This window comes from Ahaetulla prasina, chromosome 2, assembly GCF_028640845.1.
Source record: "Ahaetulla prasina isolate Xishuangbanna chromosome 2, ASM2864084v1, whole genome shotgun sequence".
Lineage (NCBI taxonomy): Eukaryota > Metazoa > Chordata > Lepidosauria > Squamata > Colubridae > Ahaetulla > Ahaetulla prasina.
In genome coordinates, this window is record NC_080540.1 from 293,226,524 (window position 1) to 293,231,832 (window position 5,309).

Here is a 5,309-nt window from a genome sequence, read left to right on the forward strand (position 1 = left end):
CAGAACAGAACAGAATAGAATAAAGAAAATATGGAATGGAATGAAAAAATACAGTAGAGTAGAGTAGCATAGCGTAGAGTAGAATAGAATAGAATAGAATAGAATAGAATAAAGAAAATATGGAATGGAATGAAAGAATACAGTAGAGTAGAGTAGAGTAGGGTAGGGTAGAGTAGGGTAGAGTAGGGTAGAGTAGAGTAGAGTAGAGTAGAATAGAATAGAATAGAATAGAATAGAATAGAATAGAATAGAATAGAATAGAATAGAATAGAATAGAATAGAATAGAATTTTTTATTGGCCAAGTGTGATTGGACACACAAGGAATTTGTCTTGGTGCATCTGCTCTCAGTGTACATAAAAGAAAAGATACCTTCATCAAGGTACAACATTTACAACACAAATGAGACTCAATAATTCCTCTGTAGAACTGAATCAGCAGATCCTTGGGCAATTTGAATTTACTGAGTTGGTGCAGAAAGAACATTCTTTGTTGTCCTTTTTTGATGATGTTTTTGATGTTAGCTGTCCATTTTAGATCTTGCGATATGATAGAACCTAGAAATTTGAAGGTTTCTACTGTTGATACTGTGTTGTCTAGTATTGTGAGAGGTGGAAGTATGGAAGGGTTTCTCCTAAAGTCTACCACCATTTCTACGGTTTTGAGTGTGTTCAGTTCCAGATTGTTTCGGTTGCACCACAAGGCTAATCGTTCGACCTCTCGTCTATATGCGGATTCGTCATTGTCTCGAATGAGACCAATCACTGTTGTGTCATCTGCGAACTTCAGTAGCTTAACAGAATAGAATAGAATAGAATAAAGAAAATATGGAATGGAATGAAAGAGTAGAGTAGAGTAGAGTAGAGTAGAGTAGAGTAGAGTAGAGTAGAATAGAATAGAATAGAATAGAATAGAATAGAATAGAATAGAATAAAGAAAATATGGAATGAAATGAAAGAATAGAATAGAGTGGAGTGGAGTGGAGTGGAGTGGAGTGGAGTGGAGTGGAGTGGAATAGAATAGAATAGAATAGAATAGAATAGAATAGTTGGAAGGGATCTTATAGGTTATCTAGTCCAACCCTCTGGCCAAGCAGGAGACCCTACACCATTTCTGACAGATGGCAGTCCAGTCTCTTCTTGAAAGCTTCCAGTGATGAAGCTCCCACAACTTCTGAAGGCAACTTCTGTTCCATTGATTGTTCTCACTGTCAGAAAATATCTGATTTTCAGGCTGAGTTAGACATGGTGTAGGGTCTCCTGCTTGGGTGGGGGTTGAACTAGATGACCTACAACTTCCCTTCCACCTCTGTTAATCTCAAATTCTCCTATATGAAGAGAAGAGAGAGACGTTTCTTGCACACTCCCTTCCCTTTGCACACTCCTCCTGCCGGTTGTTGGAAAGGAAGCTGGTGCATATTCATCCCTTTCCACAGAGTTTTCTTTTTTTTGGCCTGCTGCGTTTTCTCCTGCAAAACCCTACAGTTCTGTTTGCACAACTGGTTCATAAACTCTGTTCGAAACCCGGCAGCATCAATGTTACGCTAGACAATAAAGTGGTAAAGTTTAGTTGGCATTAACCTCAGGGTTTTCGGGTGGCTTAACCCCTTATGCAAACTCAGTGCATTTGATGATTTATGATCCAGTTTGCTATGTCAATTCAGGAAATGGATTCATTTAGTAACAAGATTAAGCATGTCGCAATCCCCCAGACCTCCTCTCTGCGTGCCAAGTAACTGATTTAATAGCTGGGATGTTGATAGGTACAGCACAGTCTGAACTGTGAACCCTCCAGAGTGAGATGGGCGGCGTAGTAGACATTTAATAAGTAAATAAATAAATGTATTCTGATGGAACTCCCTGCCACAAGATATAGACAAACAGTTCTTGGCTTATACATGTCTTTAAAAACAGCTGATTTAGGAAAGTGAGGAAAGGAACACCTGACTTTATTATTAACGATCGGCACAAGATACAGGTAATTCCCTACTTAAAAATTGCAATTCAGCCCCAAATTTCCATGCTAAGCTAGGCAGTTGTTAAGTGAGTTTTGTCCAGTGGTGGGTATCAAATTTTTTTACTACCGGTTCTGTGGGTGTGGCTTGGTGGGTGTGGTGTGGCTTGGTGGGTGTGGCGTGGCTTGGTGGGTGTGGCTTGGTGGGTGTGGCAGGGGAAGGATACTGTAAAATCTCCATTTCCTTCCAATCAGCTGGGACTTGGGAGGCAGAGAATAGATGGGGGTGGGGCCAGTCAGAATTTTTACTACCGGTTCTCCAGAACTGGTCAGAACCTGCTGAAACCCACCTCTGGTTGTGTCCTCTCTTACGACCTTCCTTGCTACGGCGGTTTAGTGAACCCCTGCAGTTATTAAGTGAACCATTTAGTCATTTAAACCAGGGGTCTCCAACCTTGGCAACTTTAAGCCTGGTGGACTTCAACTCCCAGAATTCCCCAGCCAGCTTTGCTGGGAGTTGAAATCCGCCAAGCTTAAAGTTGCCAAGGTTGGAGACCTCTGATTTAAACAAAACTGGCTTCCCCTATCAGGTTTGCTTCTTAGAAGCCAACATGGAAAGGTTACAAAGCATGGATCACGTGACCCCAGGGCAGTGCAATTGTCATAAATACAGACCAGTTGGTGAGTTTTGATCATGTGACCAAAGGGATGCTGCAAGAACCATAAGAGTGAAAACCGGTCATACGCAGGGATGGCATTCAAAAATTTTAGCAACCGCTTCTCTGCCTGGTTGCTGGGTGGGCGTGGCCATGGTGGGCGTGGCCTACTTGGCCTCCTAAACCACGGGCGGGGAAGGGGCGTTTTCGCCTTCCCCAAGCTCTGGAATCTTTCCTTGAGCCTCCGGGAGGACGAAAAGGGCATCCCCAGGACTCCGGAGGCCCTCCAGAGTCTGGAAATGGGCCCATTTCTGGATTTCTGGAACTTCCAGGAGGCCCGTTTTCGCCCTTCCAGAGCCTCTGCGCAGGCGCTGCACTTACCTGTCATCCAAAATGGGCCACATGGAGACTCCTGGGAGGGGATGAGCGGGTGGCCAGCCAGTCCTTGCAACTACCGGTTCGGCAAACCAGATGTAAAATTAGCATCCGGATCGCCCAAACTGGTCTTAACCAGCTGAATCCCATCCCTGGGTCATACATCTCTTTTTTCAGTGCTATTGTAGCTTTGAATGGTCACTAAACAAATAGCTGTAAGTCAAGGATCACTATAGAAGTTTTCTGCCTCAGAAACTATCCAGTAGTTGAATCATGCTGATAGGTAACATAACATATCTTAATAACATAACAATCTTGATTGCAGAAAATATGACTTCAGTAACAGAGTTGTTAATGCTTGGAATACACTACCTGACTCTGTGGTCTCCTCCCAAAATCCCCAAAGTTTCAACCAAAAACTGTCTACTATTGACCTCACCCCATTCCTAAGAGGTCTGTAAGGGTGTGCATAAGAGCACAAGTGTGCCTACCGCTCCTGTCCTATTGTTTCCTTTCGTTATATCCAATTAATATAGTTATTACACACTCATACTTATATATATGCTTATCTATTGTGTAGTTATTTCATGCTTACGCTTATATATACTGTGTGACAAAATAAATAAATAAAATAAAATATCAGCGTTTTTCAAACCTTGCTGACTTTAAAATGGGTGGACTTCCACTCCCAGAATTCCCTAGCCAGCATGGGGAATGGGGAATTCTGGGAGTTGGCTGGGGAATTCTGGGAGTGGAAGTCCACCCATCTTAAAGCCAGCAAAGTTGAAAACCACTTATCTAAAGCCCTTATTGGCATTTCCCCCTTGTATTGAAAAAAAAATCGCCCCTCTTATTAACTGATTCCACTTCAGAAAATCGGAGGGTACAATCTGACTTCCTTACAAAGTGTTTGGTTTAATGAAGAGGCTGAATTCTGCGTGGTTGCCATGGACGAGCTTCTTAGCATTTATCTGCACCCATTGACGTCTCAGAACTGCTAATTTCTGACAAGTAGCTCTTTATTAGCTTGTCCTGTATTCCTTTCGCATCCTCAGAGCATCTCTCTTCAGCAACGCAACCCTTAAGCGACACAACAGGACTACAATTTTCACCCCGTTGAACAAGTAAAGTTAAAAAAAACAACACCTCAGTTTGACTGCAGGTGCCTTCATGATTTCAAAAGCACCCCAAAACACAACAGTAATCATGAGAAATAATTTCACATTAGCCTGGATCCTTCACGTACAATAGATCCCTGATTTTAATCCAAAGAAGGTCTCCATTAAACCTCTTGAGGAAATGCTTCCCCTCCTCTTTCTAAGCCCACAATTCTTTCAATGACCCTCAGTTGAGGACGAAACAAACAAATCGAACAAAGCTGCAAAAATTTCAGTTTTCGGCAGCTTCCCTGACAGGCGAGCTGTTTTCCTGCCTCTTTTCACTGCCTACCGGTTGCTTTTCTTGTCCCAAGAACGGGAGGGCAGAAAATTAAAATGGGCAGGATGGCACCCAGCAGTGCCACCGAATCCAACAACAGACCCAAGAAGTGGGGGAAAAAAACAACCCACGACAACGCCAAACCTTTATGGAGTCCCCTCTCCAGATTTTGGTACCAAGCGCTTTTTACCAAATTCCATTTTGTTTTTCTGGTTTTAAAAACATTTTTTTTTGCAGTTTTCTAATAAAGGTAGTGGTGGGGGTAAAGAAACCGTTATCTCAAAGCAGTTGGGACTGCAGAATTTAAACCTCAAGCTGCATTAAAGTAAGAATGTACATCTTCTTACCTTCCAGTAGTATCTGGTTAGGAAACTTTTGATGTCTCTGCCAAGTTTATTGCCTAAGGAGGGTGTGCGGAGTCAGTGATAGCAAAAGGAGCACTGTTTCACTTTTTATACGCTGCAAAAAATCTCTCGGTCTGGGAGCCCTCCTCCTCCTCCTCCTCTTCCTCCTCCTCCCGTGCAGTGTGGAAAGTGCTTGATGTGAGTTTTTTAACAACGCTTTTCCTGCAAAAACCCTGCTCACCTCTTTCTTATCTCTTTTTGTCCCTTTCTGCACTCCCCCCAGCAAAACACCAACATCAACGTATGGCTATGAAAACATATAATAATACACACAGGGGCTGGCTACTCTCCAACTGCTTGCAAGTCTATTTGTTTGAAATTTCCAGGACCCAAAATTCATTAATTGGGGATCAGATCAAGCTATAGAATATATTTTGGCACTGCACACCAAAACAACTAGACACAAGGGCAGTTTTTTTTCCTGAATGTCATCACTCTGCTTAACAACTAATTCCCACGACACTGTCAAATAATTTTACTAAGAC

At 42.5% G+C, this 5,309-nt stretch overlaps 1 protein-coding gene across 2 annotated transcripts in view; it reads right to left on the minus strand.

Moving 5' to 3' along the window:
* The window catches only part of SLC14A1 (solute carrier family 14 member 1 (Kidd blood group)), a 47,906-nt gene extending 43,015 nt beyond the window's left edge, over positions 1-4,891 (minus strand). The window contains exon 1 of one of the 2 annotated variants that reach the window (XM_058171208.1): positions 4,768-4,891. The gene's annotated coding sequence lies outside the window, so the exon portion shown is untranslated. The remainder of the gene's footprint in view (positions 1-4,767) is intronic. The other variant, XM_058171207.1, reaches the window with a different exon arrangement.
* Between the last annotated feature and the right edge of the window lie 418 nt (positions 4,892-5,309).